This window comes from Zea mays, chromosome 8 (genome assembly GCF_902167145.1).
Source record: "Zea mays cultivar B73 chromosome 8, Zm-B73-REFERENCE-NAM-5.0, whole genome shotgun sequence".
NCBI lineage: Eukaryota > Viridiplantae > Streptophyta > Magnoliopsida > Poales > Poaceae > Zea > Zea mays.
Window position 1 is genome coordinate 153028406 of NC_050103.1, and position 11533 is coordinate 153039938.

At 46.1% G+C, this 11533-nt stretch overlaps 1 long non-coding RNA gene and 1 other non-coding gene across 2 annotated transcripts; one reads left to right on the forward strand and one right to left on the reverse strand.

The window, feature by feature from the left end:
- Nucleotides 1-4801: 4801 nt before the first annotated feature.
- On the reverse strand, nt 4802-4951 carry LOC111590086 (U4 spliceosomal RNA). Its single transcript, XR_004852358.1, has one exon. It is a non-coding gene; the product is annotated as a U4 spliceosomal RNA (small nuclear RNA).
- A 258-nt stretch (nt 4952-5209) lies between these two features.
- On the forward strand, nt 5210-8045 carry LOC103636145 (uncharacterized). The gene is made up of 4 exons (XR_002264427.2): nt 5210-6329; nt 6401-6445; nt 7606-7686; nt 7791-8045. It is a non-coding gene; the product is annotated as an uncharacterized lncRNA (long non-coding RNA).
- Nucleotides 8046-11533: the final 3488 nt, after the last annotated feature.

Below are 11533 nucleotides of genomic sequence, written 5' to 3' on the forward strand. Positions count from 1 at the left end.
AGCACTCACTAACCGCGTACGTCAGCCGAGTGACCATGTCTCTTCGTCAGCCAGCCGAGTGACCCTTCTCCTTCAGCTGCCGACTCATGGCGTGACTCGGCTAGAGCTGGCCGACTCATGGCATAACTCGGCTAGAGCTGGCCGACTCTTGGCGTGACTCGGCGACCTTTCTCCTTCAGCTTCCCTCTGCGAGAGGTTAAATAGAGGAGCACCCCTGTCACTCGGTACAGGTGAGAACACTTGCAGAATCACAGTCCAGCCGCCGAGTGAGGGTATTTCCATCTCGTGACTCTGCGCGCACAGAGAAGCGAGAGGGCAGGTGTCTCCGAAGCCGGTGTCGTTCGAGACCTTCCACGGGGGATCGGCAATTAGGTTTTTGGGGAGCGTCTACGCGACTGCCCAAAACATCTCCAACATGACAAAAGAAGCTGGTCAAGGATCTGGATCATCAGAGCGCATCGGAGGGTATGATCGTGTTATTTACTTACTGTTTTGTGTTCTGGATATTATATATGTTTCATATATTCATCTATGCTGCTTCATATGTAGGAATAATTGTATCTTATCTGTTCTGTCTTATTGTAATATGATAGATCTGTCTGTTTTAATTTTACAGTCATGATGTTTGTGTTTCTATCTGTTTATTTTCAATTGTTCAGTCAGTTTACATGTTTATCGTATTTATATGATTTATATAATTCATATGCTTTATGTTCTCTTGATTCATATTGGTATGGATCAATTTAAGATCACGATTTCTATGGTTAATTATTCAGACGTCATCATTATAATGTTAATTTATGGAATTAAAATGATATGGAAAATGTTTATAATTCTAACAACAATACTCTTTTTTTGGTGCCCTTAAGAAAACTCCGCTGAGGAATCATCTTATTCTACGCGCGTATTAATTTCTAACATTGAGCAGCTAGCGATGGCACACAGATGGAGACAGAGTAGCGGCGAACACCAGACAGAGTTGCCTTACCGTCAGGAAGATTGTTTCCCACACACACACACACACTCACTCACCACACTGTACCGGTGCTCCAGGCTTTGCAGGTAGCTGCATCGCTGCAGCGTGCGTTGCATGGTACCTAGCTACCAGCCTACCAGGACAGATGAAAGCGACGCCGGCCGGCCAGCGTCGTGGTCGTGGGCAGTGTTTTCCTGGAATTTCGACGACGGGGCCTGCAGCCAGGCCAGCTGCACTGCATGCATGATTGACGGTCTCGCGCGCGCATCGGTGCATGCAATGCAGCCCATGTGAGCGGCGCCCTCCTTTTTTTTCGCGCGACCGGACGCGGGTTGTGTGCGGCATCGCGCTCGTATTGCCTTGCCGCCCATCTGGCAAAAGGCTTGGAATGGAATGGTCGCCATCGCCACCGCGCAGGTGTAACGGATTTCCGGCGGCCGCGACCAACGGTCGTCCGAATCAATGCATGGGAGGTGGACTGGCACGGACGGGCAGCAGCGCTAGCCGCTAGCTAGCTGGTGCCCATAGAGGACTGATGGTGGCATTCGGCTCCGTTTGCTCGTGTTCGCTCTTTTGCCAGGGCCGCTCGCTGTCTTGGTTAACCACTTTCTCTTTTCCTTCTCTTGGGGTGCGTGTGCGTTCCGATCCGAGGCCGCGAACCAGCTGCTCCCCGCCCCGCCCCCCGCCCCCCAAAAAAAACGGAACCAGCAGGGTGTCCGGGCCCGGGCCGGAGAAAAAAAACCGCGAGAAAAGTAATCACGGTGGCCGGGCCCGGGAGCGAAAAGCGGCCGAACGGAACCGCTAGCATGGTGGGCCTCGTTGGCACGGCCAGTTGGGCTCCAGCTCTAGCCAGGCGCTCGCGCCTGCGAATCCTCCCTCTCACTCCTACCTGTAAAAGTCGTTCCGGCGACTGCTACGTGCTACCTGACCCGTTGTGCGCGCGCCAAGCGTTCGTTCCCGCACGCTCTTGTTTCTTTCAGATACGCACCCCCACGTTCTTTTCCCGTCTCGTCTGGCAAACCGCGGAACCAAAAGTGGGGTGCGTGTTTTTTTTATTCTGTTCTCGACGATCAGCAATCAATTCCACAAGTCTTATTTCGTTTTATACTTAAATTCATTTCTAAAGTCTTATTTCTAGCAGATACCGTACCGTTGCTCGCGCATTGTTGCCGCCGCCTGCCGCGGGGTGCGCCCCTCGCTTGCGCAAAGGTCGGTGACACCTGCCGCCCGCCGCCGCCGCTTGATACCCAAGATCGCGCCGGCGTTACGGCGGATGTATCTATGTACTACGGCACTGGGTAATTATCAGCTCATTGTCTCTGTTTCGTTTTAGGGAATATCCAAATAATAGAAATATATATTAAAAAAATCATATGTACGATATAAAAAAAAGCTCACCCCCCCCCCCCCCCCCCCCCCCCCTAGTCCACTTCAGAACATGTTTTGCTGGAAGCCTACAGATACGTCGGGTGTCTTGCGTGCGCGCTAGTTACTGCTCGGCGTAGTGGTTGAGTGCCTAATGATTCTTGGTTGTGGCTGCTAAGTAGTGCACTGTGCAGGTTATTGGATGTTGGACACTTGCTGCTAGGCTGTGCTGCATGCTGCTGCAGCACGGAGGGGCTGACCTGCCCCCGCGTGTTGTTGATGCTTGCTAGCAAAGCAGAAGATGAAACAGAGAGACTAGGGCACAGCCGACACGACCTGGGCTGCAGCCTAGACGGACATTCTTTTAGAGGAAGCCTAAAAAATGCAGAGTGTATGATTTATGGAACGAGTCATTAATTGCTCGAACATCTACTAATTCTTTATTTTTTTACTGTCACATTCCCTACATAAGTAGATCGCTTGAGTTGTTTTAAGAAACTGTCACTAAAAATAGTATTATTGGTTAATAATTGAAATCTCCCGTAGAAATCAAACTCCATCGCAGACTTTGAGATATTTTCAACTAGCGGCGTAGGACCGAGTGAAGATGAGCCCACAACCCTTCGCAGATGCTCGAGCGTAGTGAAAAAAACTAACTCGGAACCCCCTTCAAGTACATGCATGCATTCTTAGAGCAATTGTTACACGGTACCAGGTGCCTATCACCCTACGTCGTAGTCTGTAGCTCATGTTTTGCGTGTGTTTTTAATTTTCTTTTCCAATTTTCCTGCTTGGCAGAGCACATAACCCACACGTGATTTCTTAATAAATCAAGTACTCTATTTATGTTTCTTAAGAAAATGGAGTACTTGTTTTAAAATACGTACCACAGTATATCGTTGTATATATATAGGAGTATTAAGAAAAAGATAAGTCTAGTAACAGATGCTCTCCCACACATATATAAATAGAGTCTGAGTTTATAGAGAGGTGGGGAAAAACAGAAGATCGACGACGCGACATGAAGAGAGTAGTAGTAATCCTTTTGCCTTGGTACTGTTTGTCTTCACCATCCGCCCGCCATTCGTGAATTATTGACCGTAGTGATCCCGACTACTGTGCTACACAACAACAACGACGGAAAAAAAAAGTGCATGGCGCGCCCGTGATATTTGTGACCCGGTGCATTTACCATATGGCTGTGTCACATCGACACGAGCTCGTACTCGAAGTCTCGAAGTCATTGTACAAGTGCACGTCGTGTCCTGTCGAAATATCCACCGCAACCAGCGCGGTTAAGATATTATTGTATACAGTGCGCACCTGAAAGCTGCGGATTTTTCGGCTTGTTTTTTTTTTTGCCGTTTAGCTTTCTAGCTGACCAGCTCGGTCCGTCACGCCTGGGCGCCTGCTAGTGAGGGACCAGAAAGAATCTTCCTTATCTGCAGTGACTTTTCCTGGACCGTTAGCCCGTGAAGAATAGATAGATAGGGAGGATAACAAGTGTTAAAAAGTGTACGATCTGCAGACTGCAGGGGGGCACGGAGCAACAGCTGGTCCTGGTCGATTCGAGAGTGACAGACAGCAAGCAGGTGAGCCGGCGGGTGTGCGTGTGCCCATGTCATCATCTGCCAGTGCAAGGAGCCGGGCTGCAATGGACGCGGGCGGAGTCGGCGTCTTATTTGGCTATTCACCCCCTCAGCGACATCCATAGTTAACATGCTCGGGTAAAGGAAACTTTCACTAATTCTTGCTACAACCATAGTTAACATAAATAAGATAACTGAACAATCCTAGAGAAACCATGTAGAGGAAGATGAGAAGGTATTGCCACAGAAGGCATCCATGGCCAAGGGAGACAGGTCCCATGGAACTATCTCCATGGCTTTCTATCCCACGCATTACCGTGGGCCTCCATGCCCGGGTCGAGCAACCCCTGCTGGAGGAAGAGACCATTGTCGCCCCTGCTTTTTCTCGATTTGGTGGCACCGCCAGCAACAACTTTCGTGGGGTGGGATTGCATCGTAGGAGGAAGAGGCAAGGTTCCTCACCATGCTATATGATTTCTTGGGTTCTTCACAAGTGAGATAGAGTTCTGCTTACTTATGTGCGGAAGAAGGGTTTCTCGATCCGGGAAAAAGAGTATGTGCGAAAGAAGGGTCAAGGTTTTCACGATCCAGGAAAAAGAGAATTAACGTAGTAGTATGTGATTTGACGGTATAAGGTAACATATAAACAACAGAATTTTGCGTTCAATGTTAAATAGAGAAAAAATATATTTGGATCCATTAAAAAGATAACGAGAAAATTTGTCTCTAGAATAAACGATGACCAATGTGATTTTTCCCCCTTCGAAAATGAGGAACCATAAAATACCTTCAAGTTATCCATTCTTTGCTATTTTAGCTTGTTTTTCACTTGTGTATTTGTTTTTATAACATTTTTACTTTAGAACTGTAGGGCTTTCCCACCTTCGAAAAGGAGGAACCCTTCCAGAAATTCTCAGTGGCCCAAAGAGCCAAAGAGGGGGTTTGGAAATAGTTTTCAACCAGCAATTGACGCGCCTCGGTATGACCTCATAAGCTGCGTCATTGCCCCAAGCGCAAAGATAGGATCTCTCTGTCCCCTGACCCCTCTTCATATTGACTAATCCCTCTCTCAGCCCGTCCTTGCCCGCCGATGTGGTACAAAACTACACAAACCATCAGTCATAGACCACCGAACCATCTATTTGGGTCGTGTGGAAGCCCAGTCAGCACTAGGTGGATCACACATCCGGCCCACTAGAGGCAGAATGCTCGGTGGCCACTGGCCAGGTCGTCTTCCGTTCCCGCTCCTCTTCCGTGCGCTTGAGCGCTTCAGCCTTCAGCCGTTGTCCGCGTCTCTTCTCTCTCATGATCTCATCTTCGCTGCCGCCCTCCACATTCGCCGGGCTCCAAACGTCGCGTAAAGCCCCAACCGTCACGCGGATAGGAGAAGGGGTTTGCCTTGCCGGATGAAGGCGAGGTCGCAGATTGCGCCGAAGCCTCTCAAGGCGGTGGCGATGGCCCCCAGACCGAGCGGCCCTAAGCGGAAGCCGAGGCCGAAGCCGGCGGGGAAGGGCGACCCCCGCGCACCCAAGAAGCCACCCACCACCTTCTTCTACTTCATGTATCATGTATGTTCTGTGCTGGCTGCTCCCCTGTTAATTTGCCGCCTACGGATTTAATGCCTGTTCTGGCCGCGACTAAGCAATTTTGATTAGTTGGGGGTTCTAGCGTGCATCTCTTACATATCAAAAAATTCTAATGTATGCTAGTGTTAGTGCAAGGTACTGCTAAATGGGCTCACCATTGTAGCTCAGCAGCTTGTGCAATCAGGCTTTTGCCTAGTCTTTTCGTTTCTTTTCTTTTAACAAATTGCCATTTATTGCTTTTGATTTGGGAATTGGGATGCTGGGAGGTAAGGTTACATTTTTTGTGCACTGTGGTTTTGTCTTTCAGTTTCATCTCGGGATGCTGTGATTTTGCCATTTCTTGCTTTTGATTTGGGAAATTAGGATGCTCACCATTATAGGTTTACATTTTTTGTGTACTGTGATTTTGTCTTTCAGTTTCATCTAGGATTGAGATTATTGGTTAATGTCATTGCTGAACTTAACATATGGCACTGGTGTGAAGAACATTTGGAAAGTAATCATCTTACTGTACTCAGTCCAGGTCGACTTTACATGGGTTTGTAAAAGAATCATACGTGGTGTTACTTATTAAATTCTTATTTAATATAAATGCTTTATGCTTCAACCATATTGACACACCATCACCGAACATATCAATTGCTCCTTAAGGTTTCTCCCACATTTTCAGGTGTAACACTAATGTGAAAGCTCTTTCAGTTGTTTGCCTTTGTGTTATACACCAATCTATAATGAAGCTCTATGTTGTGCTGAAGGGAGGATTTTCGGAAGGTTTATAAGCAAGAAAAAACAAGTGTAAAATCAATGCAGGAAGTAAGTTTTTCAGTACTTGAGTGTTGGACCTTCAAATCTTTAGTCTTGTAGTAATATACCTTGCCCTGCAGATAGGGAAGGCATGCGGCGAAAAATGGAATACGATGGCATTTGAGGTCAGTATTTTCTCTTTGCAGCGTGATAGTTGTTTTGCATTAGTTATTTACTCCCTTATTCTGCCTGCTGATGTAAATTGGTCGATTCCACATTGTTGGTGTGAATTCGAACACGGAGGACTGGATATGTAGTTCTGTTTTTGCATATACTTCTTTTCCCCCGGATCAACCATTTTATGGGAAACACAGTATTTAGGGATCAGAAGCTTTTTGGTATTATGCTTCATTTGGTTAATATACAGTTCAAAGAACATGAGCTGTTTTTACCTTTTTATTCTAATGGCGAAGAAGTGATTTCCCTTGGCGCCCATGGCTCATCTGTTAGGTAGTCTTTGGTTCCGAAGTATAGTGGGACGAAGCCACTCCGCTCCCAATTTGCTGCTGTTCGGATCCGTTCCATGTAGGACGGAGTCCCCCGAAAAATGAATATTCCGCAACCGGACGGAGCCGCTCCCGATCATCGTCCCACCGTGCTTCGGGCCAGGCCAGACCGGGCCTAGCTTTAGTATCTAGGCATGACACGGCCCAGCCCAAAATTATTTCGTATTGTGCTGGCCCAAAAAAAGTTAGTCCAAAGCACGATCGAGCCTGGCCGACACAGCACGGCCCAACTTTCAGCTCTAGTTCTGGCTACTCTTACTGTGCATGCTAGCAAATGACTAGGAAAATGAAAGTAGTAAGATTTCTTCCGATACAAAGATAAACTATGTATTCTTTAAAGCTACTAATACTGAGTGCTTCTAAATGGTCACAAAACTTGACTTCTAGAAAATAATAGTTTTCACTACGTCCCGTTTGGATCATTAGAATTGAATTCCATTCTAATAATAATAATTTAGACATATATCAATTAAACTAATTCAGTTTTATGCAAAATATATTTATATACTATTATTAACAAGATATAGGAGATATTTATGTGTTACATTTTTATTATAAAGGAGTGAGACGAACAGTGTCATATAAGTTACAAAATAGAAACAAATTCTACTAATGCATAAAATAATTTCCCATTCCACACCTCATGAATTTGAGATAGGCTTATATCTAAACTTTGGAAACTGGTGTAATGCCAAATTCCAAACTAAATAAGTTACTTTATTGAGTGAATTCAAATTCCTCTAAAATGAAAGGATCCAAATGCCAGTTTCATTTCACAGGGAAAGGTCAAGTACTATGATTAAGCTACCGAGAAACGTGCAGAATTTGAGAAGGCGATGATTGAATATAACAAGAAAAAGGTGTATATTACACTTTCCCCTCTCTTGGATACAGTCTTGCCCCAGCCCCTGTTTTCTTATGGGTAAAAGCATAATCCTCTTGTTTGTTTTATTTTCTCATGCAGGAGAGCGGATAAATGTCCGAGCAATCAGATTACGACTAGAGCTGACTAGCTGAATATGTATCTGTTCCAAATTCTTCATGGTTCACCGTAACTGGACGAATCAATCAACTTTATATTACGGAACTATGATTTGTAATGGAATTCATAGATATATACTAGCTGGAACCTTCAGCTCATGCAGATACGTATCTTCTGTAGTCGACTGATCCTAGTTGATGACACCGAGCCTTCTACCGGTGGTTCATCGGTACATAATTTTTGTTCCATGCTTACTGCTTGTTAAATCTATACTACTTCCGCCTGCTCCCGAATAATTTTTGTTCACTGTAACTGGGAGCGTAACGAGGGCGTCCACCATGCCCCCGCCTGCTCCCGTTGCGGCTGCAATACATGCCCCCGTCCCGTCAGCGTCAGCAACCCTCTGCGCTCGCGTAAATCCCTCCCGAATACGTGCCCCCGTCCCGTCAGCGTCAGCAACCCTCTGCGCTCGCCCAAATTCCTCCCGAGATCGCCGCCGATCCGAAGCAGCGGCACCGTGCCCCTCCCTCCATAGCGTCCGTGCCCCCGCTCTGTCTCGCCTCTATCACGCGCCCTGCGTTCCCCGCCCACATTCCTGCGCCCTTCCAACCTCAGCGTCTCCTTCCATTGACAACCAGCCTTCGATGACTACGCCGGACCATACACACGTCGCCCCCTTCCCGGCGTGATGGCCGCGCCCCACCCACCCACCCCCATCCCGCCAACGGAGCCCCAGCCCGTGGGCGTCCACACCCAGAAGGCCCCCACCTGTCCCCGCCTCTGCCAACGCTCCTGCCCCGCACACCCACCCGCCGCTCCCGCGTTGTCCGCCCCCGTCATGAATTGCCCTCTTCCATGTGCACCACAGAAATCTCGGCGCGAGATCCCCCGCCGAAACCTCGCCATACCCTACTGCGAGGCGTACCATTCGGCAGCGAGGCCCTCCTTGGCGGGAACGGCGTGGAGGCTAAGACGCTCCACCTCGACGTGTGTGTTGAACCACACGCTGTGCTTGTCCTTGCATAACCTGGTGAGGATTTGGCCGCATCGTCCCGCTGAGCATCGCGTGCGACGGCAGGCCCTGCTGCTCCCAGGTGTCGGTGCGAGATAGGAGAGCGCGAACCTGGCCGAGCTCCATGTGAGGCGGTCCCAGGGCACACGGGCCTCGCGGTGGCCCAAGGACGTCGGGCGGAAGTCGCGCCGAGCTACTTCCCTGCCTACGCCAAGGACGCCCAACGCAGAGAAGAGGATGCCCACCAGCGACGTCCCGTGCTGCGACCGCCACGCGAAGAAGGCTGACGGCATGCCCCGCTCCAATATGCCCAACAGCTGGTACGAGTCATTGCCCGCATATTATTCTGCTCGACTACTTAGCATGGAGAAGCTGCTTATGCGTTGTTCAACATAGGACCTATTCTGAAATGAGACTCCCTCCCAGCCCCTCTGCCTCCTCAAAATCTGTAACTTAGACCCTGTTTTAATCTTACGAGATTAAACTTTAGCAGTTTTTTAGCTACTTTTAGCCATTTGGTGATCTAAACAGAAAATCTAATGATGGTGTGATAAAATTTAGCACATATTATCTAATAAACTGCTCAAGGGGTGCTAAAAGGAGCTAAACGTGGGCCAGGGAACCCTATTTTCACCTCATACCCTCCAACCTCATATTCTCTATCTCCGTATTAGGGACATGGGTGTCTTTTTTGTTACAATGTGCTAAACTTTATTAGAGTAGTCCAAATACCCTAAGAAGTTAAACTTTAGCACTTCAATTTATATGGCTAAAATTTACTAGAAAGCTAAATTTTATCCCATAAGATTGAAACATGACCTTAATTGGGTGACTTTTCAGTAAGAAACTATCAAAACAATCTATCCTGGGTGATATATGTTATCATGCGTGGCTTTCTCTGACAGAGAGTCTAAATACTAAAACTAACCCGCAAAAATACCAAACTAAATAATACATTATGGGTTATTGTTGTAGGTAAGACTGAACGAGAAGTGACATTGACATTTAATATAAGCACTAATTTCACTGATCCTATTAATACTAGCTTACATGACTTTATATTTTACACATGAAGAGACTTGGATCAGAAAAAAAACTTGAGTTCGCTTTATGTTCCCCTTTCTCCAAGTTCACATAATGTTCTTGATTTTTGAGTCAATACTTTATTACCACCATTGTTATCTTTTTGGGAAAACAAGAGATATAAGTAATTTCTAAATATACTTGCTTACAAAGTGCATAGATGCAGTACAAGCACTAAAATTACAATTATACACTCAAGAACCTTTTGGTTTCCACATAACAAGCCAAATACAGTATGTTTAGGGTTTAGGGCCTATTTCGCTTCGATCTTCTATTTATCTGCACCAAATGATGTGTTTCTTACTGAAAACAATTTCAATTTAATTCTTCTGCAGGACTCAACATGCAGAAACTAGGATTTCTAGACTACAAAAGAGCAGCTTGATGTTTTAGTTATGAGTACATCAACACACAACTTCTTCAGTAACTCAAAGCCCATGCTAGAAAACTTGATTGACATCTATAAGGTATTGTTACCATTAGATGTGGCTCTAAATACCATCAACTCCAAGGGAAAAGACAATTTCCACCGTTTCAGGTGTAGCATTACCAACATCTTAATAATGATATTTTATTGCATAGACATCATCTTTTCTTACACTGAATATTTGTTGACATTACAATTTCCTTAGAGACCAAATGGGACACGCAGCGCGCACCCAACGTTTTTGTCATCATTTTAATTTTGCATTTCTTGAATCCGATCAGTACTAACTAGCTTATGATGACACACAACTTTACCAGCTTGTCATTGAGGTAGGAACAATAATTGCGATATTCACCCGCTGCTTTGTCGACACCAAAGGGGTGAAATGGAAATGGAGCACAGGCTGCACATGAGTCTCCAAAAAGAATTTCACGCAACACTATCGGTTAAGTCGCCGAGGGAGGTTGTCCCTAGAGTCCATTCATTTGGCTTGGAAACGTGTTTAATTTTTGTTGCTGATGAGGACGATCTGGATGGTGAAGGTAGACTCATATGTGGTAAACTTTTTATCCCCTTTATTTTAACTGCAAAATTGACCAATTTTTACTTGCATACTAAAACAGTCGTAGTTATTTATGTATTGCAGTTATCAACATGTGATTTTTATGGAGATTTTCTTATGTTGTATCCTTGTGATGCACCAGCTATTTTTTTACTTTCTTAAAGGAAAACATTCTGGTTAAGATAATTGTGTGGCTCGCCAAGGCAGTACATCACCTTCTAAAAGCCAAGCCAGCGTTTTCACTTCGCCAAATGAAAAATCAATGGGCACAGGTGAAAGTCGCCTAGAGGGGGGTGAATAGGGCGAAACTGAAATTCTCAAAAATAATCACAACTACAAGTCGGGTTAGCGTTAGAAATATAATCGAGTCCGCGAGAGAGGGTGCAAAACAAATTGCAAGCAAATAAGGAGTGAGACACGTGGATTTGTTTTACCGAGGTTCGGTTCTCGCAAACCTACTCCCCGTTGAGGTGGTCACAAAGACCGAGTCTCTTTCACCCCTTTCCCTCTCTCAAACGGTCCCTCGGACCGAGTGAGCTTTCTCTTCTGAAATGCTTGGAACACAAAGTTCCCACAAGGACCACCACAAGATTGGTGTCTCTTGCCTCAATTACAAGTGAGTTTGATCGCAATGAAGAATC